The sequence below is a fragment of the Vicugna pacos genome, chromosome 23, assembly GCF_048564905.1.
Source record: "Vicugna pacos chromosome 23, VicPac4, whole genome shotgun sequence".
Classification (NCBI taxonomy): Eukaryota; Metazoa; Chordata; class Mammalia; order Artiodactyla; family Camelidae; genus Vicugna; species Vicugna pacos.
In genome coordinates this window covers 7,869,960-7,896,766 of record NC_133009.1, presented here as the reverse complement: position 1 = coordinate 7,896,766, position 26,807 = coordinate 7,869,960, and the positions used below count along the sequence as shown (strand labels likewise).

General features: G+C 57.1%; 1 protein-coding gene and 1 pseudogene across 5 annotated transcripts in view; both read left to right on the top strand.

Moving 5' to 3' along the window:
- The window catches only part of LOC116278337 (pseudouridylate synthase 1 homolog pseudogene), a 40,950-nt pseudogene extending 16,053 nt beyond the window's left edge, over positions 1 to 24,897 (top strand).
- LOC140688710 (transport and Golgi organization protein 1 homolog) overlaps positions 1 to 26,807 on the top strand; it is a 104,955-nt gene that overhangs the window by 19,297 nt on the left and 58,851 nt on the right. The window lies entirely within an intron of this gene.

Below are 26,807 nucleotides of genomic sequence, written 5' to 3'. Positions count from 1 at the left end.
GGGCACGTGGCAAGAGCCCAGAGCAGGGCGCTTCACCCCAGTGGGGCTTCTGGGAGCAGGGGGCCTCCCTGCTGCTGTCAGAGCCTGGGTGAGCTGCAGACACGTGGGGACGCAGGCGGCCAGTCCAGGCAGAGAGCGGGCCAGCGTCCACCAGGGCAGGCGGTGGGAACCAGGCTGCCTTCTAGTCCAGAAGAGCAGTGTGCGCAGGGGGCAGCTGCACCTGCCCACAGGTGGACTGGCTATTGGGCCTGGCCGAGCCAGGCTTCAGGGAATCCATGACCGGTGGGACTGGTGGGGCGGATGGGGTCAGGCCTCCAGGGCTGGAGGTTATCTCAGAGGACTAGGAAGCCATCGACATTTGCTGGGCAAGGCCCACGGGTTCTAGGGGCTTATTTCTATATCTAAACACTCGCTCATTCTCACCCTGGAGGACATGCAGGCAGCTTGTGGGGGCTGCAAGACAGCCCCAGTGGTGATTTTGGCAGGGGACCGTCTCCTCCCTCCATGCTCAGGCACGGTGTGACCTGAGGAAGTCAGGAAGCCCTCTGAGCCAGCATTCAGGTCTGTGAAATGGGGCCACAGGAACCCCTGGATCCAGGACCCAACAGCATCCTCACTGATTCTCCCCAAACTACAACTCTCTCACTGCTCGCCTCCCCCTTGTCTCCATGTTGAGATGAGAGGGTTTGGCTCATTAAAGCCAAATGAAAAAGGAACTAGTGGGAGTGGCAGCCCGGTGAGTGACTCGTGAGTAACTGGGTCTGAGCTGGGCACGGGCAGACACCCGGCAGGAGCAGAAAGGATGGGAGGGAGGGCTTTGTGAAGTGCCCTCCAAACTCCCAGGCCTGACCCCGTGCCTGCTGGCCTGCCTGGGGGCTGGAGGACACAGGGCGTGGGAGCCCCCCATCTGGCTGCTGCTGGGGAGGATGGGCATCTGGGGGAGAAGAGGGTCACAGGTGGTGGTGGGCCCCGGGCCCCTGAGGGCACACCCACATCGCCCTGGCTCAGGCAGGGCTTGGTTTGCGACTTTTGGCTCCATCTTCTTGGCCTCTCGGTGTGATTGCACAACTGGTGGAGATTCATAACCCTCTCTGGGGGGCCTCGCTTGTGACACGCCCACTCGGAGGCTAGCTCCGCCTCTCCAGGGCTCCCAACCAGCCTTCACCTCCCAGTTAGCGCCCCTCCATTGCAAGCCTCAGGTCCACGGATGGTCCAAAAGCAACATCTCCTTCCCGAGGGGCTGTGCACACCTCTTCTGTCTCCTCCTGCCCAAGGTCACTTAGCTGCAAAGGGGACAAACAGGGGGTCAGGGGGGCCTCTGATGACCCACACCCCACACCCCAGGCCCCGAGCCCCTCCCTCTGCCTCGCTCAGCTTTGATTCCATTGCCTGGGTTCAAATCCTACTTTAGCCACTAACACCTAGTTTCATACCTTCTGTGTGCCTCAGTGTCCTCATCTCCAAGGTGGGACTAAGAATGAAACCTGTCTTGCACGATTGTCGTGACAGTTCGATGAGAGCTGCGGCGCTGTGAGAGCAGGGGGCTCGCGGTGGTGATGATGCTATAGGCGTGGCTCTGCCGGTCTGCTGTCTAGGTAGCCCCAGGGTCCCCATCCCTCGTGCAGCCAGACTAGGGTCCAACCCCACAGCCTCTTGCCCTATCACCTGCGCAGAAAGTGCCATCTGCTTCACGGGTCATCTCTGGCCACCCACAATCTGGTGCCCTTGGACCTCAGCCACCTCTTTTCCTGTCCCTTGATCTCATACTTCCTGCACCAGCAACACCAAACTGTTTCACACCCCTGCACCGTTGCTCCTGCCTCATATGCACCAGGAGCGAGCACCCACCACACACACACCCCATATACATATACATACACACACACCATGCACACTCACATGCTCACACACTCACATGCACGCACAGGGAATGAAGTCACACCTCTTGTTAAGACTCACTTGAAGGTGTCACCTGCTATAGGAAGCCTTCCTTGACTCCACCCCTCAGAGAGGCAGGTCCAGGCATCCACTGAGTTTCCATGGTTCTCCGTGGCCCTTCTTGCAGAGCTCTGTGATCACCTCCTTTCCTGGACTCCCTGGCTCATCCACCGCTGCCTCCCTGCTCTTGCATGCCCGTGTGTAAGCTTTTTGGCCGGCCCTGCTGGGCTGGGAGTTCAATAACCCACTTCACTCCATGCACTCCTTGTCTGTGTCTGGCTGGTGCTCCCAGTAGGTGGCTTCGACAGCCCAGGGATCTCCGTGCTCCTCCAAGACCCACTCACTGCATTAAGAGACGGCTTCTCACCGGGTGGTGCCAGCAGAGTGGGTCCCATGCAGTGGGCAGGTCCCCAGGCCGGGAGGCGGGAGTGTGGGCTGAAGGGCCCAGTGGGGAGGGGAGACTGGATGTGCAGCCAGGCCCTGGGAAGGCAGTGCCGCCCTGTGCCCTTCGCAGACCCTGATCTTTCTGGGGAGGAAGGAACGCCCAACACCATCCTCCCCTCAGTTCTTTCCAGAGGATGGAAGTTTCCAGGAAACCACAGCCCCCTCTGTGATGGCAGAGGCCAGTCAAAGCCTCCTCTGCCCCGGGCCCCAGAGGCCAGTGGGTCTCACCCTAAATGGGAGAGACACTGAGAACAGGGACCCCAGATAAGTGACCCCCCAAGAAACAAGGACCCCAGTGAGGGTGAGCCCCCTGGGGAACAGGGACCCCACTGAGGGTGAGGCCCCCACCCTGGGGAATGGGGACTCCATCAAGGTGAGCCCCTTCAGCCAATTGGTGGGTGAGGATGTGGACCCTAGAACACAGTCAGAGCCCAGCACAGGACTGGGCATGCAGTTGGTGCTCAATGGATATTTGTGGACTGGACCTGACTTGACCGCCAACCATCTCGCAGTCTGGTCCTTAATAACAGAGAACAACAGCCAAGCACACAGAAGGGCCTGTTGGCCCTCGCGGGGCACAAGCATAGAGCTTGTGCAAGGATAGGGTCTTGGGTTGCCAGTGGCCCCTCCCGAGACCGACAGGGCCACGTCCTACTATTGCTGAGGGCAGCAGGATTCCCTCACCAGAGCTTGGCTTTGGTTCAGCCGCCGTCTCTGAGCTCCGTACCCACAGTGGCAGGTGCTGGGAACCACACAGACTGACCATGGTCCGCAGGAAGCCTCTGTGCTTGTGGGCAAGGCAAGAGGGGCCTGAGAGACAGGGGCCAGGATGGCAGGATGCATAGGCTGGGGGCTGTGGAAAATAAAGAATGAGAGCTGGGCCCATCCATCTAAGGGGCCTCTGACCCATGTGGAGCCAGGCAGTACCAGTCTTAGGGCTTAGCAGGTGGACAGTGTCAAGAGCAACGAGAGAGTTAGATCTGCCACTGAGGCAGGTCAGGTAGCCCAATCTTCCATCTGGCTGGTGGTCTGGGAAGGCTGCCTGGAGGAGGAGGCATTGGAACTGGCTTTGGAAGGTTGTTCAAATTTGGGCATGGAGGGGAAGAAAATTCCACCAAAAAGATCAGGAAACTTCCAGGAACATGTGAGCAGCACTGGAATTTGAGTTGTTTTGGGTGGAGAATGGGGAGAGTGGGCTGCGGGGTCCAGCCAGGCGTGGATTTCAGGCTTGGACTGCAGGCCTTCCCTTTCCAGCTCAGGCGGAGGAGAGTGAAGGAAAACGTGTGTGTGGGCTGGGCAGGGCACAGAACTGCAGTCTGAACCCACCTGGATGGTGACTGGGGGCTGAGGGAAGCAGGGAAGAATGGCCCCCAAACCTGGCAGTTCAGGGGCCCCTGAAGCAGGCAGGGTTGTGGGAGAAGGGAGATTCAGGAGGCACAGCTGGGTGTTGGGGTGATTGGTTAGAAAGAGAGAGAGAGCAACAAAGAGCCTGCGATTTGCTCTGAGCGGCGGGGATCCTGCCTGGCTCCTGGCTGGTGGGTGTGGAGCCCCCAAAGGGGTCAGCACAAGTGGCTCGTTCATGAAAACCAGCACTGGGAGGCTGGCAGAGGCACGGACCCCAAACATCCCCTCCCAGGGCCCCGCACTGCTGTCTCCCACGAGGAAATTGGGCCCCTCCCGCCCAGGCTCCTGGGTCAGGAAGAGAAGTGTCTAACGTGCCGGTGACAGGGCCGTGGCATGCACTGAGTGCCCACTGTCTACTGTCCTCACCACAGCCCTGCAAGGTGGGTTCCATCAGCCACGTTTTGCTGAGTCAGAAGCTCAGAGAGGGCACGAGCTGAGTCCAGGGTCACACAGCCAACCGGCAGCAGGACCAGGGCCCGGCACTGGGTCCCCTGAGCCCACTGGGTAGAGACCGCAGGGCTTCACCGTCTGCACTGTCCTCACCCCTCAGGGAGCCGTGAGGCCACCTTCACATACACTATCACCACAGCCGGCGTGGCCCACGCAGTCACCGCCGCCTGCAGCCAGGGCGACCTGAGCAACTGCGGGTGCGTCCGCGAGAAGCAGGGCTACCACAGCCAGGCCGAGGGCTGGAAGTGGGGCGGCTGCTCCACTGACGTGCGCCACGGCATCAACTTCTCCCGGCGCTTCGTGGACACCTGTGAGATCAAGAAAAACGCTAGGCGCCTCATGAACCTGCACAGTGATGAGACTGGCAGGAAGGTCGGTCAGGCGCTGGGCGTGGCATGTCGATGCTGGGCATGGCGTGGTGATGCTGGGCAGCTCTGAGAGGGGGGCCTTACTGTTCCCATTACACAGATTCGGAAAGGAAGGGTGGAAGTGATGAAATAATACGCCTGCGGTCCCCCGATGGTGGGCGGCAGAGAAGAGACAGGGGACCCTGTTTGCACAGAGGATGGGAACCGGACGTGGCTGGGGACAAAGGGTTGGGGGAGCCCCCTGGACCACAGTCCATGTCTCTGCTTTGGTTCTAGAAGTGACGTGACAATACACAGGGAAAGGCTTCCCGGAGGAGGCGGCCTTTGGCTCGGATTGCCACGAGACTGGAAGAAGGGGTGTTCCCAGGAAACAGGAGCAGCCTGAGGAGCGGTGGAAACTGAGTGGGGGTCTTAGGGAGCAGCCGGCTTCATGCATGGGGTGGGATGCAGTGTGGTGCCGTGATAATGGAGGACATTCAAGCCGGGACACATTGGGGAAGAAGTTGGGGCGTGCCCAGCCGCGTCCCAGAGAGATGAAGGCCCCAGATACTGGGCTGGGAGGAGTGGCCGCCAAGGCGGCAAGGTGGCCAGAGACAAGTCAGCCAGCTGAGCAGAGCACCTCTGGGTCTGGTTTTCCAGCCCAAGAGGCTGTGCCAGGGCACCGTGGCTCCAGGGCCCAAAGGGCCCTGCAGGCACGGGGCAGACTTGCCTTTCTGAGCAAAGAGGAGGTGAAGGTGCCCTCTGTCCCCAGGCCCACAGCTGAGGTCATCCACCCAGCCAGCGCCCCCTGCTCTTCTGTATGCCAGGCGTTACGCTGGGCACAGGGGACAGGGAGGAGTAAGACATAGCCCTGGCCGTGGGAGCTCTCCAGCACCAACTGGGTCCACATGAGGGGAGCGGGGCCTTGCCCAGCGACAGCGAGAGCCCAGGGGCTTGAGGGAGGGGTCACATCCTGGAGGCAGTGAATGTCCAGGTGAAGCCTTGAAGGACATACCAGAGCTGTGAAGAGCAGAGGCAGAGAGAGCTGACACTTGCGAGGTGGGGGGTGGGGGGGCACGAGGGGTGGGTGTGACAAGGCTTGAGGAGCAAGCAGGGGCGGCCCAGAATGGGCCTTGAGCACCAGGCCAAGGATTTGACTTCATCTTGTAGATGTGGAGGTTGCTTCGCAGCAGGTGGTTATTAAATAATTGTCAAATGAAGAAATGGGTGACCGTCTTTGCTTCCAAGGAGCTCACAGACAGCATGTAGGTCTCCTTCTCTAGACACAGGCGAATAGTCATCTGTGTCTGAGAGGGCAGAGGAAGGAGAGATTCACTTACACAGAGGCGCCGGGAGGGCTCCCTGGAGGAGAAGGAGGTGCGTCTCAACTCTCAGCTCAACCGTGGCGCTCTGAGTCTGTGCAGTCGCTTGGGTCCACAGCCCCGGGAGGATGGTCTCATGGTCCCCATTTCACACGTGGGGACTCGGTCGGGGGCAGTGTCTGGCAGTTGACAGGTGGTAAAAAGGCACAGGGAAATGGAGACAAGCAGGCTCGGCCCTGGGGAGACAGGAGGCGTGAGAACAAGGCGGCTGGTGATGGGGCCCAGGCCTGTTCAGGGGGACGAGGATGGAGGAGGGTCAGCACGCTGGGGGTTTTCGACTGGGGCAAAGCCATGAGCTGAGGAGAAGCAGACTGTCGGGGCAGTGGGGGAGCGGCTGGGCAGCGCAAGGGCCTGCAGGGACAGGGCAGCCACAGGAAAGGCCTAGAAAGTGGTCAGCAGCCCTGGCTGCTGCCAGTGCTGTTCCCAACTGTCCGTGGGGGGCCCTGGCTGGCCGTGTCCCCCCTCCTTAGTCAGTCTCCTCATCTGCACAGGGTCTGTAATGCCCCTTCCCCCAGTGTCACTCCGACAGCCCCAAACCCGCGGAGCTGTGGAGCACAGGTGTGGTCTGAGTTTTTGGAAAGGCCAATGGTGGTGGCCACACAGTGACCCTGGGGGCCGGGGTCCTCCCAGGAGCACGGTGCTTATCACGGCGGTGGACATGGGGCAGGTGTGGCTTTTGCAGTTTCCTGGAGAAGTGAGTACAGGGCACCCTGGCCCCGTGACAGCGCGGCCGGGCCCGCCCCCACCCCTCCTGCGTCCTCAGGGCCGCGGAGTTCACCAAGTCAGCTGGAGGGGAAGCTGATGCTGCCACGATGAAGTCCCACAAACTGGGTGGCTTAAAGCAGGAAAAATTCATTCTCTCGTAGAGCCAGAAGTCCTAAATTAAGGTGTCAGCAGGGCTGAGCTCCCTCCGAAGGCTTCAGGGGGGAGGATCCTTCCTTGTCCCTTCCAGCTCCTGGGGACAGCAGGCACTCCTTGGCTTGTGGCTGCATCATCTCTGTTTCATGTGGCCTCCTCCTCTGTGCCTGTGTTCCCTCCTCTTTTCTGTCTCTTATAAGGACATGTGTCCTTGGATTTGGGGTCCACGCTGACCCAAGGTGATCTCATCTCCGGTCTTACCTTAATCACATCTGCAAAGTCCCTACTTGCCAATAAGGTCACGTTCTGAGCTTCTGAGTGAACAGGAGTTTTCAGGGGGACCCTCCTCAGCTCCTCAGACTGGCACACGGCCTACCTGGTGCAGACAGTCTGAGCGTGGAGAGCTGCTCAACTCGGGGCTCCCTTGGGACTCTGGTCCAACACCCTGGTGACTCCCCTCCCCTAACTTGGCCATTACTGAACACTGTCCCAGGAGTGGGGCATTCCTTACTCTGGAAAGAACCCCAGTCGGCCCTTTCTGGAGCTCCCCCGCCTACCCCTCCACCACGACCTAGGGCGATGGGGCGGGGGCGAGGCCCAGGGGAGGAACTCAGCCACCAGTTCCTCTGGGCAGGGTGGGTCACTCTGCACCCACCCAGGTGGTCTCCTGGAGCAGTGGGACTGGTGCCACCAGCGCTGTTGCTCTGATCATGAGGGGACTGGAGACAGAAACAGCACATTCTTGAATCCTGTGATCACTTCCCAAGAGAGGCCCACAGCCGGGGGACCCAGCCAAGTGAGGATATAGTCCCTTACTCTGCAAATGGCTGCCCAGTTGGCTTCATCTGCTGCCTGTCACTGGCCTGGCCACACGGATCTGACCGTGCAGGGAAGGGGTGGAGGGAACGGGTTCAGGGCAGGAGGCAGAGGGGGGTGGGGGCAGCTGTTCAGGAGGCCCAAGTGCGCACACCAATGTCAGTTAAGCCTGGACCACGTGGCCTGCACTGACGCCTGCCTGAACACAACACTCCTGCCAGGTCTCTGGCCATCACTGCCCATCTGAGGAGGAAACTTCTGGGCCAGCAGTATGGGTGGGGTGAACTGTTCCCCGGGCTGGGGGCTTGGAGAGGGTTATCCATCTAGCCAGTTCCTGGACAGCAGCATTCATGGCAGGTGATGTGGCCAGAGCAGGGGAAGCTTGGAAGCCTTGAAGGGCAGATATGGAGAGGGAGGGGCTTTGGGGGGAGAGGATGGTCCAAGCCAAGATGAATACAGGACAGGGTTTAGGGAGAACAGAGACATCTAACTGGGATGAACAGGAATGGGGAGGGGGCAGGAGGCAGAGAAGAGGCCCAGATATGCTTTTCTGGGTTGGGGGTGGGGGGCCTACCCTTCACCCTGACCCACAGACCAGGCTCCTGGTCAGGGCCCTCGACCCAAATACCCCGCAGCACGGTCACCAAGCCCTGTGATTCCAACTCTGAATATTCCCCAAACCTGGCCCCTTTCCCTTCTCCGGACATTGGGGCCCACACACCTTGGCCCTCCAGTGGTGAAGCCTCAGCCTTTCCTCTCCTCCGTCCTCCCTCCTCCCCAGCTTCTCCAGTCTCCATCCCAGGACGTCATCCATGCAGGTGCAGAGAGCCTCACCCCCCAAACTCCAGGCCGCCAGCCTCAGGGCCCACCCAGCACCCACATCATGCTCATTTGGGCTGAATCTTCCCTTCCTGACGATGGGGACAGCTCTCTGGACCTTGCTCATGCTGTACCCCTCCTGGTACACCCCCTCTTTCTCTAATGAGCTCCTACTCCTCCACCAACACCTGGTGCAGGCGCCACCTCCGCCAGGAAGCCCCCCCCCAGGCAGCCTCCCCCTGGGCAGGGCCAGGCTCTCCTGGGCTCCACAGATCTAGCACTTGCCCAGTTTCCTTCTTTGCTTCCCTCTTGGACTGGGCTCCAGAGATCCTCGCCTTGGTCCAGGGCCCCATGCAGTCGGGGCTGGGATAGTGATTGGGGCAGTAGTCGACCGCCTGGGATCTTTCTCTCTCTCTTTCTTTCACTTGTTCATTCATTCATCCATTCACCGAGGGTCAGGGCTGGGGTTCTGGGCAAGGGGGCAGAGGGTGTCCCAGCCCCTGTAGAGCTGGGATGTCAAAGTGAGGCCGGCGGGAGCCTGGACAGCTGACAGATGGCCCTTGTGCAGCCTTGCGGCGGCAGCTAATGATTCCCCATCTTCAGTCATGCCTGGTTGGCAGGGCCCTTTCATCCGGGTAAATGAGTGCCTGGGGCCAGGGCTGGCTCTGGGAATCGGCCTTCTGGGGCCAAGGAGGGAGGCCCAAGGAAAACACATGGCTGCACCCATCCCGGGCCCCCAGCGAGCCGGGGAGAAAGAACAACACTGGTCGGAGGGCGGCTTCCCGGCAGACGGCACACCCGGGCCTCACTGACCCGTGCCCTCACCTCCTGCCCGCCCCCGCTCTGTCCTTCAGCAAAGGTGCACAGAGCTCCATGTGCATACTGGGCTTTCACTGAACCGCCATTTATTAAGTGCCAAATGCATGCCAGGGCCTACACCAGGCATGAGGGTGGGGAGTGGGAGAGACGGAGTAGGGGATCTGCACTTATTAAGCACCTGCTGTTGCTGGGCCCGGAACCATGGAGAGGTGCCTCCCTGAGCCATGATGGGTGCACACACTGACTTTGCCACCTGCTGCTCTGTGACCTGCAGCAAGTCCCACTGCCCTCTGAGCCTCAGTTTCCTCATTAGGGCATCGACTCTCAGCTCCCTGGAGGGTGGTGAGAATGTAGCGAAACACATTTGATAAATGTCCACCAGGCTCTGCCAGGTACTGGCTTCTCACTGACCCTCACGAGGCCCTGTGTGTCGGGCCCTATGGCCAGCAGCCCCATTGAACGAATAAGGATACAGGCTCAGGGAGCAGGAAGCACTGATGCATGGTCACACAGTAGGAAGAGGGGAGCGGGCTCCAGGTCAGGTGGAGGTGGGGGCCACATGTCCGGGGCCAGAAACAATGGAGTGCAGCTGGCTTATGGTGCACCCTGCACTGCCCACACACTCGTCCCCACCCTGAATTTAGGGTATTTTCTCACAGAAACCCATGGAAATGTGTCCTCAGTCTACTGATCAGTCAAGTGGGCTGGACGCTAGCCTGGGTGAGTGACACTGGGCCCTGGACCTGGTGTCCACCCTGCCTGCCCTGATGATGCCAGGACACTCCACAAGCTGCTGTCCTGGGAGCTTCCAGGCCACTGTGAATGCCCCGCAATCCCCTTTCCCCCCACCCTTTTCCTAGGACACCCCGCCTAGAATCCTCTGTCAAGGAACCTGGTTAACTTATATTGTTATGTAGCGTCGAAATGTCCATAGTGTCTTTTAAATCATTGTGATCTACACTGGGTACTGGGGGCTGGGGAAATGGCCGTGCTGTTCCCGAGCCAGGCCCCTCTTTCTGCTTGAAACAGACCCTTGGACCCCCTGATGCCACCAAGTCATCCCACTGTCCCTCAGCCACCAGGTGTCCCTGCCAAGACCCCACTCTCCCCGCAGAACGTGTCAGCAGCAGCCCTTCCCTTGGGTGAGGGTGGGGGTGGCACTGTGGCCCAGGCGGGATGGTGGTGGCCGAGGCGCTGCATGTCCCTGCAGTGTCCCACTCCAGGAGAGCTGGCAGGTTTCTGACGGGCTGCGTCTGGCCTCCCCGGGAGGGGAGCGCTCAGCTCCAGTAAAGCTGGAACCAGAGAGTGTGTGTGTGGAGCCCTGCAATATCTCTGTGGCTCTTGCCCCTGGCAGGGGGCACACAGGAGCTACCCGCTCCAGGACAACCCCCAGCCCCCGCAGCCCTCATGTGGCTCCCGCCCTTCTGACTTCCTCTCCCCTTTCTGTGGGCTGGGCTGGGCCATGCTGATGGTCTTTTCCACCCCACCCTCCCCCACGCCTCACACCTTTCCCAGGTCCCATGGCCGGGGGGTCTTGAGGGGCACAGGGAAATCTTGTCCCACCTGCCTCCAGCGACTCATGGGGGCTGGGTCCAGACTCTGAAGCCTCCTTAGACAGCCTAGGTCAAGCTGCAGGGACAAGAGGGCCTTGGCCTGATGCCATTGGGCTGGGTGGGGACTGCTCTCAGGAGAAGGCGGAGCCCGGGGATGGGCGACCTGCAGCCCCGAGGCCCCAGCCCCAGCTGTCTCCCTCTGTGCCTCCCTTCCCCTTCTGCCCCCAGCTGGGCTCTGGCCTCAGGGTCACACAGCTGGTGAGAATCAGAAGCAGGATTTGAATTCAGGTCTTCTGGTGTCTTCCTTCTACCCAAGTCAGAGGCCTCCTCCCACGAGGGGAAACGACGGCCCCGGGGATCTGTCCGAGGCCGCACAGAGATGAGTGGGCAGAGGGGGTCTCGGGGAGGGGTTGAAGCAACACTTTTCTTCTACCAAAGGCAGAACGGGGAAGACGGGGTTAGACATCAGCAGGTGGGGTCTGGGTCAGACACCTGGGTGAACTTCATGACTCCCAGAGCTGGAAGACGGGGAGGGGGTCAGCAGGATGGGGTTGTGGGCCTGGTAAAGGGAAGAGGGGACGGTAACCTGCTTTGGGCCGGCCTGGGGCAGTTGGAACTGTGGTTCAGGGAACCTGAGGGGCCCAGGACAGGGAAGAGAGGTGAGTGGGGGCTGGAGCTGCTGGCACCCAGGCAGACGGGCAAAGTGGTCCCCTGAGCAGAACAGCCAGTGCCGCTTGTGGGAGACAGCCCTGGGGCACGACCCCTGGGAGCCAGGACGCTCAGCTGGATGTCAGCTTGGGTCTCCCCGGCCACCGGCCCTGTCCTTCCCTCCTCTCCCTCTGACCTTGTGCCCACCTTCCTTCTCTGTGATGCCACCTCCCTGCTCAGCTGGCCCCTGGGCTTGCAGGACCTGGGGACTCAGAGCTGCCTGCCTGGGCATCCCGGACCCTTGGGAATCAGAACTCATAGGTCTTGGAGGGCCTGGGGTGTCACAGGCCTGGCACCCATGGCAGTGCCCAGCAGAGGCCTGAGAGGTGGGCAGCTGGCCCACTGAAGTCCCTGGTGAGGGGACTTCAGGGCCTGCCTGCAGCTTGCCCTGGGGGAACACTGCTTCTAGGGTGTCAGGGGTGAGCAGCGCTCGGGCCAGAACTGCCTGGCCCATTCCCCTGGCTGGCTTGTCCTCTTCTGCTCTGGACTCCATGCCCCTCTGAGCACAGCTGCGATCCTCAGCCACCTGGGACGCTGGAGAACGGAAAGCCCTCGCAGCCTCGCGAGGAAGCAGCCCAGATGCAGGCAAGGCCGGCCCAGGATCAGGAGTCTCTTTACTCCACCTGTAGGCAGAGGCCGGTGGCCGGCAGGGCGGCCAGGGCTGGGCCACCCTCCAGGAGCTGGACACAGGTGGCCTTGCTCATCCCGCATAGGTGGCCAGCCCACCCACCCTGCAGCCCGAGGGTGGCCTCTAGGACTCCAGTCCTTCTGGACTGGCCCAGTGGGAGGGAGGGTCTTGTGGGCAACACTGGGCAGGACCCCTGTGGAGGCGTCTCCAGTGTCTGCAGCTCTGCAAGCCCCCTGCCTGAGCTGCTGGGGCTGGGCTGCAGCTGGGGCCTTTCTGCTGCCCTGCCATGTGCTGCACCCCACAGCCCCAGAGTGGGTGGGAGGCTTTGCCCAAGTCCCTCCCCTGGTTTCTGCCTCAAACCCTCACTTCTGGCTCCCAAGCCCCCTTTCCCACCCAGCAGGATGGGAGAGCACATCCGACCATCCCCACATTCCTTCGTTCTCTTGTCCATCACCGCTGATCTCCTCAGGGCCCAGAGCTTGGCTGGGCGTGGTGGAGCCCCAGAGCTGAGCTTGCAGTGCGGTCCTCCCTTCATAGGCCCAGGCCAGGATGGGGGACAGGAGGATGAATAACAAGTCCCTTAGTGTCCCCCCACCCCTGTCATACCCAAGGCTGCCGTGGAGGGAGAAGGGGCTGGGAGCTCAGAAGGGCAGGGAACTGACCGTGGGAGAACATGGGGCTGTCAGCAAAGCTTCCTGGAGGAGCTGTCATCTGGGCTGATGAGTTAAAAGAAAGGAAGGAAAGAGGAGGGTGGGGAAGGAGGCAGGAGGGAAAGAGCTGCCTCTGGCTCAGTAATGGAGGAGAGTGGGGTCTGGGCTTGGACTGGGGGTCAGCTGGAGGGACCCGGAGCACGGAGTTTGCAGAGCATTGGGTTGTGCGTCATGGGGAGAGAGGAGCTTGGAGAGCTGCCCCCACAGCTGACAAGGTTCCAGAAGGTTCTGGAAGGCCAGAAGGGAACTTTGCACTGGAGCCTTGTAGGAAAGTCTCTCAAACAAGAGTCATCAGGCTGAGGGGCTGTGGGGAGGAGGGCTGGGTGCTGGGGCCCCTCCTGAAGCTGCTCCTCCCCGTCTCCACCCCTCCGCTGGGCCTGGTGGCCAGGGCTGTCGGTTGTCCTACTCGGCTGGCTGCTCCTAGGGTCCTCATGAGACCCAGATGGGCCTGGCCTGGTGGACACTGAGCCGGCCGCCTGGGCTCCCCACACCTCCCCCTTTGAGCTCTCAAGGCCAATGCCAGGGCATTGATCTCCTGGTCAACTGGCCTGGGAAGGGGTTGCCCTGCCCACTGAGGAAGTGGGGATGGCCTTGTCTATGGGTCCTGACACAGAAGGGATGGCTGATGGCTGCTTCCCAGGGAAGGAGGATCGATTAAATCTCAACACAAACACCCTAGGAGAGGGAGGGCAGCTGACGGCGTCAGATCTGAGTCACCAGACTGTCTCCAGGTGCTGGGAGTGTGCCCACTGCTGGGAGGAGCACTCATCTCGCTCTAGTGGAAGGGCCTGCGGGCCATCAGGGTCTGCAGTGCAGCTCCCCGAGGAGACTTTGGGAGCAGCCCTAGGCGGTCCAGTGTGGGGCAGGCCTCTGGCCACACTAGAAGGACTTTCTCACTGCCTCAGCTCCTGGAAGGAGGGAGTTCCCTGTCACTAGGGGAATTCAAGCATGGTTTGATCTCTATGTGATAAAGAAGGAGGTGTGTAGCCCCCCATAGTGTTCTGATTCCATGATTCTCAGATGCTGAGAGTCTGTGCTCTCTGTCTAGGGTCTGGAAGTCTTGGTTCTGTGGTTGGAAAAGGTCACAGTTCTGGTCCAGGGTCCTGGGTTGAGTGGGGATGGGTGGTGTTGGGCTCTGGGAAGGCTGCGTCGCCCTGGCCCTCTTCTCCTGTGCCTGACCCTGGAGTCTCCTCTGGAGGTGAGAAGCACTTTGTCTCACCCTTATTCATTTGCTCCATAAGTATTATTGCACACCTCCCATGTTAGGCACCAGGGATCTAGCAAAAGTCTTGCCCACGTGGAGATGACAGTTTGGAGGGGCATAAGAAAACAAACATCTATTAGAAATGCAATAAACATCATAAACCATAAAGTGTTCGGCATGGAAAAAGGTAATCAGGGCTAAGGAAGAGCCAAGGCAGGTTATGTAAGCTGGGCGGGTGGTCAGAGTGGACCACAGTGAGATGGTTGACCTACCACTTGAAGGAGACAAGGGAGGAAGCCATAGAGGATGTTCCAGGCAGAGGGACCAACCAGGCCAGCATCCCGGAGGGGAGAGAATGGTTGGTGGGTTAAGGGAGCTGCAAGAGGCTGGAACAGAGGGAGGGTGGGAGGGCAGAGGACAAGTGGGAAGACAGGCAGCAGGCTGGGGTGCCCATGGGCCACCGTGAGGACTTGGGCATCCCCCTGGTGATAGGCACTTGAGGTTTTCTGCAGACAGTGCTGTGGTCCGCCTTCATCTCTGATAGGATTGAATAGGATCTCTGCTGCTGTGCAGGGAAAAGGGATGGGGTGGAAACAAGGAGACGGGTCAAGAGGCTACTGTATCCGTCCGGGAGAGCTGCAGTTGTGGGAGAAGCCGTGGATTCTGGGTGTATTTTTGTAGTTGATCAGGCCCTAGACAGGAACCCTGGGGAGGGGAGGGCCAGAGAAGGCCCAGGAGTGCCTGGCTAGGCCGGGCACCCAGCTGCCTCTCAGGTGTAGGGGGCAGGGACTTTCCCCAAGGCACACAGGGTTGGGAGGGACCAGGGCACAGGCCGGCCTCCTGCTCAGCGGGCCTGGCCCTTCTTTACCCCTGTGGCCTGTGTGTGGAGTGGCTGGCTGGCTGATCCTTTGCTTTGTGACTTTAGCCCTCTGTGCCTCTGGAAGATAAGACAAGAGTGCTTGTCTAGGGGCTGTGAGGAGGGTCCGGGGAGACAGCCTGTGGATGCTCAGAAGACGTCATCAGCCTTTCTCTCCTCCTCACCCCCACCATCCAGTCCAACTGAGGGGCAGAGGGTAAATGTGCCCCCCAGGCTGGCAGCCAAACAAGGGCACTGGGACACCCCTCTGACACTCGCCCTGCTAGTCCCCTCTTTGCTGGGGTGGCTCACGGGCAGGGTAGAGGATGCTGTAGGGGTGGATGGGCTCCTCCCCACCGTCCTCCCCTCATGAAGGCAGTCGTCTCCCTGGGGAATTCTCCCTGCCGACCGACCCCTGCCAGCTCCGACCAGAGCAGGCCCCATTGGCTCTGGAAAGATACCAAGGGCCCCACCCTGGTGTGCCCATAGCTCCTTACAATGTACAAATTTCCCTATGACCATTATCTGACTCAGTCTTAAGCCTCGAGAGCCCCTGTCCCCATCTCCTCCTCATCTTTGGGGTCCCCCTCGGCTGGTGCCTTCCCCTCTTGGTTCCTTCTAGGGGGCTCTTCACCCCTTGCTGGCCCCTGACTGAGGTTGGGCGTCAGGGTCCCCAGGGGTCCTTCTGTCTCCCTTCTCCGGGTTCTCATGGTCACAAGGTGTCTGATTCTGAATCTCTGCCTCCCTGGCCAGGGTGTCCATCCACCTCCTTGACCTTCTGGCTCCTGCAGGTGGCACCCAGTGTCTCTCCCAAACTGCCCCTCCCCACTGACTTCCCAGGGCCACTGGGCTCCTCCTCCCAGTCTGGCAGACCCCCCTCCCTCCAGACCCCCAGGTTCACATCCCAACTATACCCCTGGAGCGCTGCCCAGGGCACCCAGTGCAGCCAGGGCTTCAGGCCACCTGGAGGCACCCCTCGTAACTTCACAGCCCCCTTGAACCCACGGATCACATTTCCCAGATCTGCCCTCCACCCTTGCCCATCTGCAGCCCCTCCCTCACCCCTCCTTTGGGGCCCTGCTCCCTCTGTACTCCCCCACCCCCACAGGCCCCTAGTCACCCCTCAGCTGGGACGTGGCTTCTTCTAGGACCCCCTGGTTGTGTTAGTGTCATCTGTGTGTTGGTGAAGAGGGATTAATACCACCATCGGGTGAAGGGGGGCCAGGATCGTGTCCAAGCCCCTGACGTGGGGTGAGTTCCCCGCCTGTCATGCTGGTGCAGTGAAGCATGTGGGGCCCAGGGAGGGCGGGCCTGGCCTGAGGTCACTGCTCGCCGCCCCCGCCCCGGCGGGCGGTGGGTCGGCCCCACAGCTTGCTCTGAGGCCGCGGCCGGCCGCGGTGGTGGTTCCAGTTGCGGAGAGAGGAAGGCAGCTGTCTGTTTTTCTTGCCGTTAATGGGAGTGGCTGGGGCGGGGACCGAGGGAGCTGACCCCGCTGGTTCTCACACTGGCACAGGCTCCAGAGGAGCCCCCGAAGGAGACAGGCCGCGGGGGGCTTGTGGGGCTGGGCCCTCCCACTGCACCCCTGGGGCAGCCGGCCAAAGCCAGTTCCACGGGCCAGTTCCTGGAGCGGGATGTTGGGGTTTCCGAGGTCGGAAAGGAGCTGCCAAACCTTGATTCATGATGTCACCGGCCCAGCCCCAGCCCTGGCCCAGGCCCCGGCCCTGCCACCACCTATCGGGGGACAGTGGGCACCCTGGGGTCCACGCAGAGCCTCTGCAGTGCCCAGGGAGGACTCAGGTGCCTGTCCCAGGGCGGCCCCGCGCATGCCCGCCCCCAACACCCAGATCGCTGCTGCTGGCGCCGCCAGCCCTGGGAGCCCCGGGGGGTGGGGACCAAGTCTCACCGTCCCTGGGCCTGGCCTCAGTGGCATCGAGGGGGTGTTTCTGAACCAAGAGAACATCCTTCCAAGATGCAGTGATTCACTAGTGCTGGGAGGCTCTCCCAAGGTCAGCTGACCCTCCTCCCGGCAGGCCTAGAGCTCGGCCCCCAGCCGGGACAGAGACTCCTGCCCGGCTCCGGGCCCCAAGTGCTGGGCAGAGGGCCAGCCGTCTGCTCGAGATGTCCCTTCCCCAGCCTCCCAAGTCCAGGACCCCTCCCAATGGGGAGCGTATGGACGAGAGGAACCAACTTCCTACTTTTCTGGGATTTCCAGTTTTCAGCCACAACCACCATTTTTTCTGGACCTTTTTAATGAAGTATAACCCACAGGAAAGTGGACACTGAAGTGAACAGCTCGACGAATTTTCACAAACCAAGCCTGCACGTAAGCGGCACCAGATCAGAAACAGAACATGGAGCTCCTGGGCCCCCTGGAGCTCCTCCTGGCTGTGGTCCCCCCGGGGGCCACAGCCCTCACACCCGCCGGCTCTGTACCTTCCAGGGATGGGTCGCGCAGCCTGTCCCCTCAGCTGTGTGGCTTCTGTGTTGACTGAGTTTGTAAGGGAAGGTGACCGTGTGAGGTGAGAGATCTGTGAGTTAGCTGGATGGCGGGAATCATCACACAAAGCGCCTGTTTGATCAAAGCCTCAGGTTGTGCCTCTTAAATACACTTTGTAAGCGTCAGTTGTATCTCAATCAATCTGGAAACAAAGGATGCATCAGTAAACAAAAATTGGGAGAGTCACCCATGCTATTGTGTGTGGCTGTAACTCATGTCATTTTTTTTAAATAGACTTTTTCAGAGCAGTTTTGGTTTATTAAAAAAATTGAGGAAAAATTACAAAATTCCCATATATTCCATTCCCCCTACAGTTTCCCCTGTTACTAACATCTCCCATTACCGTGGTGCACTTCCTACAACTGATGAGCCAACACTGACACCTTTTTATTCATTAAGTCCATAGTTTACATCAGGGTTTACTCAGTGTTATGCCTTCTGTAGGTTTTGACAAATGTATGGTGACATGCACCCGCCATGACAGTATCACACTGTGCTCCACCTGTTCGCCCCTCCCTCCCCCAGCCCCTGGCAACCACTGATCTTCTGCTTTTTCCCGAATGTCCTAGGTTTGGGATCATACAGTATATAGCATTTTCAGAATGGCTTCTTTCACTTGGTGAAATGCATTTAAGTCTCCTGCATATATTTTCACAGCTTGATAGCTTGTTTCTTTTTAGCACTGAATAATATTCCATTGTCTGGGTGTATCACAGTTTGTTTATCCATTCACCTGTTGAAGGATATCTTCGCTGCCTCCAAGTTTTGGCAGTTATGAATAAAGCTGCTAGGAACATCCACATGCATGTTTTTGTGGGACATAAGTTTCTACTTCTTTGGGTAAATGCCAAGGAGAGTGAATGCTGGAATGTATGCTAAGAGTATGTTTGGGGGAGGGTATAGCTCAGTAGTAGAGTGTGTGCTTAGCATGCACGAGGTCCTAGGTTCAATCCCCAGTACCTCCGTTAAAAAAAAATGAGTAAATAAATAAAGAAATTTAACTACCTTCCCACTTCAAAAATAAATAAAATTACAAAAAATCAAAAATAAAAAAAAGACCCTCTTAAGAATCTTATTAAATGGGGAGGCTACAGCTCAGTGGTAGAGCATGTGCTTAGCATGCACGAGGTCCTGGGTTCAATCCCCACTACCTCCACTAAAAATAAACAAATAAATAAATCTAATTATACCCCCCACCAGTAAAATCTTCAAAAAAAAAAAAGAGTACATTTAATTTTGTCAGAAAGCATCAGTCTTTCAAAGTGTCTACACGATTCTGCATTCTCACCTGCAATGAACGAGAGTTCCTGTTGCTCCACACCCTCACCAGCATTTGACATTGTCTATTCTAGAGTTTCAGCATTCTAATACGTGTCTATTGGTATCTCATTGTTGTTTGAATTTGCATTTCCCTGATTATCTATGGTGAAGAGCATCTTTCATATGCTTATTTATCATCTTGGGTGAGGTAGCTTTTCAGACCTTTTGCCCATTTTTCAATTGAGTTGTTCACTTTCTTATTGTTGAGTTTTAAGAGTTCTTTGCATAGTGAGGATCCCAGTCCCTCATCAGACGTGTTTTGCAGATATAGTCTCCCAGTCTGTGGCTTGTCTCTTCATTCCCTTGACAGTGTCTCTCACAAAGAAGTGTTTGATTTTAATGAAGTCCAGCTAATCAGTTATTTCCTCCTGGATCACACCTTTGGTGCCATATCTAAGCAATCATCACTATGATCAAGATCATCTAGGTTTCTCCTGTGTTATTTTCTAGAAGCTTTATAGTTTTACATTTAGGCATAAGATCCATTTTGAGTTAACTTTTGTGAAAGGTGTAAGGTCTGGGTCTAGATTCTTTTTTTCGCATGTGGATGACCAGCTATCCCAGCGCCGTTTGTTGAAGAGACTTATCTTTGTTCCATTGTGTTGCCTTTGCTCCTTTGTCAAAGGTCAGGTGCCTGTATTTATATGGGTCTCTTTCTGGGCTCTCTGTTCTGCTCCACTGATCTGTGTGTCTGTCCTTTCATCGATACCACACTGTCTGAATGATCGCAGCTTGACAGCCTCGTGTATTGTGCGTTACTGTAGCTTTCTAGTAAGTCTTGTGTGATTTTCTTTTTAATTAAGCAAAACGGCAAATACACTTTAAGAAATGCCACAGTAGGAAGGGCTGTCTGCAGCTGCCCTGCTGTTTGGGGTGTCAGCTCAGCTCACCTGGCAGTGCCCCGCAGGCCCCAATGGGCCCCTGGGTGGCAGGGCAGGTGGGGGAGGGGGACCTGTCCTCACCTCCCATTGTCGGTGAGTTTGGCTTTGTTTCTCAGGCTTGTGGTGAGTGTGTGTCTGTTGAGGGAGTGGGGAGGGGGGAACTCCTTGCTGTAGGTTGACCATTAACCATTTTATCAGCCAGACCAGGCTGGTGGCAGCCAGGGTGGGGGTCCTTTTTCCCCTAAGTGGACATCTCCCATTGCTGGTTTCCCACAGCCACCCTAGAGAGAAGCCCCCATCAACTCTACTGCAGGCTTGGGGTGGGGAGAGTGGGGAGGAGGGGAGCTGAGCCCCTGTGGGACCTTGGCAGGTCACTCTTGCTCTGAGCCCATGTCCTCACCTGCAAACTGGGTCCCAGTCCTGCCCAGAGAGGGAGTGAGGCCAGGTCAGGCAATAGGCAGAAAGCCCTTTGCAAACTGTAAAGTGCCAAGTGAAGGTTAAGTTCAGCTGGAGCATGAGCTTGGGCCGAGCAGCACCATGTAGTGGTGGAGGTGGGCTGGGAGGGGCACTTTCCAGGCACTTCTGTCCCTAATTCACAGGTGTCTCCCTTTCTCCTGAGGGACAAGGGACTTAACTTGCCAGGCACACAGAGCGCAGCAGGTCACGGGGACCCAGACCCTGGTTCTTCCTGTCTCCCGGCCTCAGCTCAGTCCCAGGCCAGGCCATCCACCTGGAAAGAGCTGTTGCCGAGCATATTTAAACAACCAGCTGGCCTGGGGCTTCATTAAGGAAATTCTAGGGAATAAGATTGCAGAAGGAGGAAGCATATCCTGACACCCCAGGAATGCCAGACTTTGGAGTTTGGACTCTGTTCTCTGGGCAATGGGGAGCCATGGAAGGATCCTAGCTTGGAGAGGAGGGTGGTTGGAGGGGGATCACCCTGGGTGTGGGGGGGGTGATCTCTGTAATTTACAAGCCCCTCTTAGAGCATCTGTTCCCTTGCCTAAGAGGCAGCCATCTGAGACTGGAGCAAGGTTTCACCAAGCCAGGGGTGTGAGACTCCTCATGGGTATGAGACCCCTTGGTGGGCTCTGGGCACATGGTAGGTAGAGAATCAGCACTGGCTCCTCTCCAGCCCTGGGCGCCAGGCCGTGTCCCTAAGTGGGGGCCACAGGAGTCTCAGTGACTGTGGGCAACTCCTCATTTTACGGACCCGGAGATGAAGCCCAGGCCAGCCCAGGGCCGAGCCTCCTCCCCACTAAAGTGTAGGCTGGCGCATAGTAGGCCTGGCGGAATCACTTGTCAGGTCCAATGAGCCAACCCAGGCTCGAGGACATTAAGAGCTGGCCAAACCAGTCACAGGTGTGGGTTTAACGACCAGCAGGTGTTCCTTCACTTTTTAGCAGAAGCTGCGCCCTCCCTGCCTCTGAGGCCAGCAGCCAGGCACAGCCTCACAAAGGTCTAGTCAGACGTGGGCCTCCCTCTGCCAGGGTCCCGGCCTCTCCTCCTCCCCTGTCTCTAGTCTTCCCACTCTCATCCCCCACCCCCATGAGAAAGCCATCATCAGCCCTCGTCCCAAGGAGGGTGGTCTCCCCTCAGCCCTGGCGGACCTGGGGGTCAGTTGGTTAAGTGGCTGCCCACCTTGGGGTCTCCGGCATGCCAGTTACTTCTCTCTGGGCCTGTTTCCCTCGTTGTAAAATAGAATTGGGAGGCCACAGTTCTTCCAAAACCCAGGGTGACAAGCTCCCGTGGTTCACACGTTGGCCAGGCATGTGCCAGTGTCCACCAAGGGCAGGGGTTGCTCTGCCTGCCAATGGGAAAAAGAGGCAGCCCCGGGGAGAAGGCAGAGCCCTGGAGGACAGGGGGCTCAGAACCCCCGGCTCAGTGCTCTCTCCCCTAAGCTGCAGCCCCAGGGGCTATTCAGGCCCTGCTCTGAGGCCTCTGTGGCCCAGCTGTAACATGAGGGTGCACGGACCAGCCCCTGCTCCACCTGACCTGTCCTGGGCCATGTGGCAGCAGGCCTGGCACCGCCCTCAGGGTGATAAGCCTTGTCCAACGTCTCCCCCAGGTCTGCAGTATGGAAACTTCCCTTGAGCCCTGGGGGCTGAGCTCAGCATCCTGGCAGAGAAGGGTGGAAGCAGGACTGGTGCTATGGTGCCCAGAGGCTCCTCCTCTGTGGCCTTCAGAGGTCTCCCAGTCTCCCTCCAGGCTCAGTGCAGGAAGAAAGGCCGCTGACTTCACTGCTACGCAGACCACAGCTCTCTGCCCACACCAAGCTCCCCCCATCCAGCGGCCCTGTCTGACCTGAAGCTCTACCTGGGTCCTCACTTCCCTTCTCTGCCAGGCTGACTCCTGCTCGCCTTCTGAGACAAAACTCCTGCTCCCTTCCTCTGGGAAGCCCTCCCTGCTTCTTCTCTGGGCAGGGCCCTGATGAGGGAGACTTGGGGGTCCTGGAGCCCTGCCTGAAGGTCAAGAGGGCTTCCTGGAGAAGGTGATGAGGGAGCAGAAGTTTGTCAAGAGGAGACAAGGAGGCGCTATTGAGGAAGGGGGCCAGGTGGGCCTGTCGGAGGGCCCTTGCTGCCCAGCGGGGTTTACTGGTTTATGTTGTTGTGCCTCCTTTGGACTGGAAGCCCTTGAGCACAGAGGCTGAGCTGAAACCTCTGCAAGGGCCCAGAGTGCACTCAGTAGAGCCTGAGCCGCTGGCTGCACAGTGGATGCACGAGGAGAGCAAGAGTGAGTCAGATGTTCTAGGAGCCCCTCTCCCGTGGCCCATGCCCTCTGGGGGGCCTGCAGGGCACAGGGGTGTCACGTGTGCTGTGGAAAGTGGACCTGACACTCATATCTCTGGACAGACAGCGCAGCCCAGTGGTCAAGAAAGTGCGTTCTGGAGCCCCCGCGGGTTCAAAGCTTGGCTTTTCACCTCCCTCCCACTGTGACTGTGACCAGGAGGTTAGAATACAGGAGGGGCAGAGATGGAGCTTAAGAGGTCCCAGGGCATCAGAGTTCAGAGGGTCAGGGTGGAGCCTGGGGGTGGCCTCAGTTTAGGAGGGGCTGTTTGCTGAGTAGGGGGCCCCGGGGAGGTCAGGGGTCAAGAGGTCCCGAGCTACTGCATCGTGGGGGAAGTCAAGGGCCAGGAGTATGCCACGCCCCTCCCCACCACTCCCGGCCCTGCAGGGGGCTCTCCTGCCTGCGGGCGGGGCGGCCTGGGCCCCGAGGAGACCCAGCTGATCGTGGACCCCACGCCTGGGACCGAGCTACTTCTGCTTGCCGCCACCCCTCCCCACGCAGGGAATGGGGAGGCGCTGGAGCCCGCAGGGCCAGGCAGGGGCAGGACACGAAGGCCCGCAGCGGCTGGCAGGGCCCGGCCAGGATCCAGGAGGGAACAGCGCAGCAGCAAAACAGCTCAAGAGCAGCGAGGATGGGGAACAGCCCCGCGAGCTGCCTGAGCGGAACACTGTGCTGCTCGTGCCCTCTTCCAGGAAGGGGGCCACGGCCTGCAGAGCAGCGTTGGGTCCTTGCCATTCAAGACCATCGAGGATGACCTGGTCTTCCCTGGTTGGGCGGTATTCCTGAGAATCACATCAGGAAGATGTCCTTCCAGCGCTGCGCCTGGACGGACACGGGGGTGCCTGTGGACGGCCAGGTCGTGTCCCGCAAGGTGTGGCTGGTCGGCAACATCTTAGACAAGATCAACAGCCACCTCCCATCTCAGATCCAGATACTGGGGCTGAAGAGGGTCACGGGCGGCTTCAACTCCAAGAATAAGTGTGATGCCGGGACCTACTTCTACGTGCTGCCCACATTCGCCTTCACGCACAAGGACCAGGACATGCAAGAAGAAGCCTACCGGCTGAGCTCAGGCACTGTGCTGTGCAGGAGCCGGCTCCGCGCCTGCTACAAGGGCACCCACAGCTTCCACAACTTCACCTCATGGAAGGGGCCCCGGGAGCCCAGCGCCCAGCGCTACATCCTGGACATGTTCTGCGAGGAGCCCCTCGTGCGGGAGGGCATGGAGCTCGCTGCAATCAAGGATCAGAGCTTCCTGATGCAGCAGGCCCAGAAGATGGTGGGCCTGGTGGTGGCCGTCTCGAGGGCTGCGCGCCTGGGACCAAGATGGAGCGCAGCTGGGGGGAGGCCAAGGTGGTCGTGCCCACGGCACCCAGGCTTGGCCTCATGCTGGAGCGGGTGCACTTGGAGAAGCACAGCCAGCGCTTCGGCCACTGCGGGCTGCACGAGCCGCTGGACCCCACGCGGGAGGAGGCGGAGGCCATGGCCTTCAAGAAGAAGCACGTCTACCCCACCATCGGCAGCACAGAGTGCCATGACGGGTCCACGGCCCAGTGACTGAGCACCCTGCCCCATGCACAACTTAAGCGCCACCGCCCCAGACATCAAGGTCCCCAGCCCTCTGGAGGCAATGAAGGGGACAGAGACAGTGACCGAGGCACGGCCACCCCCAAGAGTGTCTTGGAGTTGGCCCGGGACACCTGCACCAGGACCCACCAACCTGCTGTCTGCTGGGTGCCTCGGCCAGACAGAAGAGCCTGCGTGTGGCCTCCCGGCCTCAGGATCTTGACACCTGCATCATTTTGAGTTTTCCTTGGGGGGAAAACCTGCTGCGAATCTATTTTCAGCTCATACGAATCTATCTATACACACCCCAGCATGTAAAGACACTATTTTTTTGTTTAAAGGAGCAATTTTCTTATTAAATAAGTACAAACTTAAAAAACAAACAAACAAAAAACAAGGTAGAGTGTGGGGGAGGGGATGGTTGTGCCGGGATTTGAAGACGGAGTTGTGTTTGGTTAGGCAGGGCATTGCAGATAGAGGATATGAGTCCGCAGAGTGGCCAGCACAAGGCATGTCCCTGGAACAACACGCAGTGGGTGTCTTGTATTACAGAGAAGCTGTAGGAGCTTAGTTAAGACGCAGTGAGGATGAAATGTGCTCCTATCAGACTAAACATGGTCAATATTATGAAATAAATGATTTCTGTGTCAGACTGTAAGTGTTCTTCCCAGGCCAAAAGACAAAAACCAAAAAACATAATGAGAATCCGAACTCGAGAGGTTGGAACAGAGATAATTGGCCATTATTAATTTTTTAGTGGGTTACTATCTTTTTTAAGTAAAATGAGAGCAACTTTACATTTAACATTAAATACAACTAAAATTTAACTTGTCTTCTCCCAATCCCAGGCCCATTTGCTTTCTTCATTTATTAGAGGCAACTGTAACATTAATTCCCTGTATATCCAACCAATAATTTTCACATTATTCCTAGATTGATCTGCATCCACTTAGCCTTTAAATTATTTTTGAGTTCTTATATATAGTTGATCTTCAATATTTACATTAAGTTCTCATAAGACAAATTCATGAGTGGAACATTTTTGTCAACTGATTAATACATTGTCTTATGTGTGTTTCTGTTTAAATGTACTTTGTTTAGTATATATTCTTTTTGTTTAATTTTTTAAATTGAAGTTTAGTCAGTTACAATGTGTCAATTCCTGGTGTACAGCATAATGTCCCTGTCATGCATATATATACATATACTTGTTTTCATATTCTTTTCTTTAAAGGTCATGCAAGATATGAATATAGTTCCCTGTGCTATACAGAGGAAATTTGGTTTTTATCTATTTTTATACATAGTGGTTAACATTTGCAAATCTCAAACTCCTGGATTTATCCCTTCCCACCCCCATTTCCCCCAGTAACCATAAGATTGTTTACTATGTCTGCAAGTCTGTTTCTCTTTTGTAGATGAGCTCATTAGTGTCCTCTTTTTTTCCTTCTGCTGCTGCTGCTTTTTTTTTTTTTTAGATTCCACATGTGAGTGATATCATATGGTATTTTTCTTTCTTTTTCTGGCTTACTTCACTTAGAATGACAGTATTCAGATCCATCCATGTGGCTGCAAATGGCAGTATTTTATTATCTTTTATGGCTGAGTAGCATTCTGTTGTATAAATACACCACAACTTCTTTATATAGTCATCTGTCGATGGACATTTAGGTTGCTTCTATGTCTTGATTATGGTACATAGTGCTGCTGTTAACACTGGGGTGCATGTATCTTTTTGAATTAGGGTTCCCTCCAGGTACATGCCCAAGAATGGCATTGTTGGATCACATGGTAGCCTGTTTTTTGTTTTTTTGAGGAATCTCCATACTGTTTTCCATAATGGCTGGACCAGCGTTTAGGATATAGTCTTGATTGATTTATACTGAACTCCCAGTCAGCAGCCCTCTTACCCGTGCCTGAACGGAACGTAGCTAACATGTATTCTCTCCATGAGGAAAACCACAGCCCTCTCGTGCTTACGAACACTATGCAGCACTTCAGTGCTACACTTGGGGGCAGTTTTACAGTAAAGCCACCAAGGAAAAGAACAAAGATGTGGAAAATGTGGCACCAGATAGATTGTGAAAATGATACTTGTTTACACCGTGAGAGCTGGGACAACAAGGCAGCGTGTTGCCTTGCGTGATCTCATCCAGGGAAGGTGAATGCTTCTCCGCACACATGTACAAATAACTGGGAAAGCACAGCGAGCACTGATTTGGGGTTACAAACACATTTCGTACAGCAAAGGAGCTAATCAAAAAGGAATCTGGAAATACGAGGCTCGCACTCCCGCTCGCTCTCCCTCCCTCTGGCTCTATATACACACAGAACACACACATATATACTTACTCACATACAGACATATATAGTCGTATATTCATGTAATATGTACACATATGTTTAACTTGATGCCACTGCAACTCCTCTACTCTCTTCTTTAGCCAACATTTTGTTCCTCAGATCCATCCACGGTGATGTCTGTAGATCTAGTCTACTCATTCATCTCCTGCCAGCTTCACTGAGATGTAACTGACACACAGCACTGTGTAGTTTAAGATCCACAACGTAATGAATTGACTCACAAACATCATGAAGTGATTACGACAGTACGTTAATTGAACATCCATCATCTCATGTAGATACAAAATGAAAGAAAAAATTGTCCTTATACTGAGAACCCTTAGGGTTTGCTCTGTACAGTTGTCGTATGTAACGTACGGCAGTGTGCATTGTGCTCACCATGCTGTACGTTGCCTCTCAAGTACATATGAATCTTATAACTGGAAACTTGTACCTTATGAGTATAAGCCATAAGCT